This window comes from Arachis hypogaea, chromosome 17 (assembly GCF_003086295.3).
Source record: "Arachis hypogaea cultivar Tifrunner chromosome 17, arahy.Tifrunner.gnm2.J5K5, whole genome shotgun sequence".
Classification (NCBI taxonomy): Eukaryota; Viridiplantae; Streptophyta; class Magnoliopsida; order Fabales; family Fabaceae; genus Arachis; species Arachis hypogaea.
In genome coordinates this window covers 129,220,674-129,221,952 of record NC_092052.1, presented here as the reverse complement: position 1 = coordinate 129,221,952, position 1,279 = coordinate 129,220,674, and the positions used below count along the sequence as shown (strand labels likewise).

At 28.3% G+C, this 1,279-nt stretch overlaps 1 non-coding gene across 1 annotated transcript; it reads left to right on the top strand.

Moving 5' to 3' along the window:
* On the top strand, positions 1–85 carry TRNAM-CAU (transfer RNA methionine (anticodon CAU)). The gene is given in 2 exon segments: positions 1–38; positions 50–85. It is a non-coding gene; the product is annotated as a tRNA-Met (tRNA).
* Positions 86–1,279: the final 1,194 nt, after the last annotated feature.

Below are 1,279 nucleotides of genomic sequence, written 5' to 3'. Positions count from 1 at the left end.
GGGGTGGTGGCGCAGTTGGTTAGCGCGTAGGTCTCATAGTTTAAGAGTTATCCTGAGGTCGAGAGTTCGAGCCTCTCTCACCCCATCTTTGTTTTTTGTTTTTTGTTTTTTGTTACAACATGCAATGAAACATTTTTCAAGTTGGATTTTGGTTTCTGTTTTCCTCATTTGGTCAACAAGTGATTATAATCACTAATTAGATTATGCTGCTTTTTGTTTTTTCACGTTCGTTGTGGACCAAAGACAGGCCATGATAATACTACTTTTTATTGAACTTGTGTACGCATGCATGTGAATGTCGCTCTCCCATGCTGGCTGATGAAACCCTAAATTATTCATACATGCCCATTCTTCAATCATGTTATCTTGATATGGCTTGTACTAATACCCATTGGTGTTGTATGTGATCGTCATGCCATATTAATTGTTACATGTACATGTAATATGAGAATCACATATAATTTACATAGAAGTAGGATATATAGTATGAATTTAATTTTAAAGTAATGATAATGTAAAAAAAATTATATAGATATCTAATTGTATATTGTTATATTAGTAATTTTTAAATTTAGATATATAAATATGATTAAATTATCATGTAGAATAATTCTTTCACTATTAATAAGCTCAAATTAAACTCATATAATGTACTAATGTTATATTAAAAAAATAATAACAGAATTCTTTATTTCTTGATGTATAGTCACATGCAGTGCGGGGTCTAATGCTATTAGGTAGGCTTACTAAGTTGACATGCCATATTGGTTATTGATGGAGCAATGATTGAATTTGTTGAAAGAAGAGACATGCAAAACGCAACTCCGATATCCCCCCCTTAGTGGATGACATTTGTTGAAAAGAATTCCCATAAACAATAAATGGGTAGGAGTGGATCAAATTAAAGTACGTTCCAATCTTGGACATGAGGAGGTAGGCCTAAATGTCTCCTTCTATATTGGCTATAGAATTAAATGGATAATTATGATCCGCATGTGCACCGGTAAATTTATAAGCAAAAGTTGTTACCACATACAGGTAAATAGTATAACAAAAATCTACATTTACACTGAAACCGAAAATTCTATTTATACATTAAAATTAATTACTAATTAAAATTAATTATATATATATATATATATATATATATATATATTATTTAACTTATTTTTATTAAATATTTTATATTAGTGACTGATTTTAATATATATTTAATATAGCTACACAAAAATTTAATTATTAAATTAGTTATTATATATATATATATATATATATATAT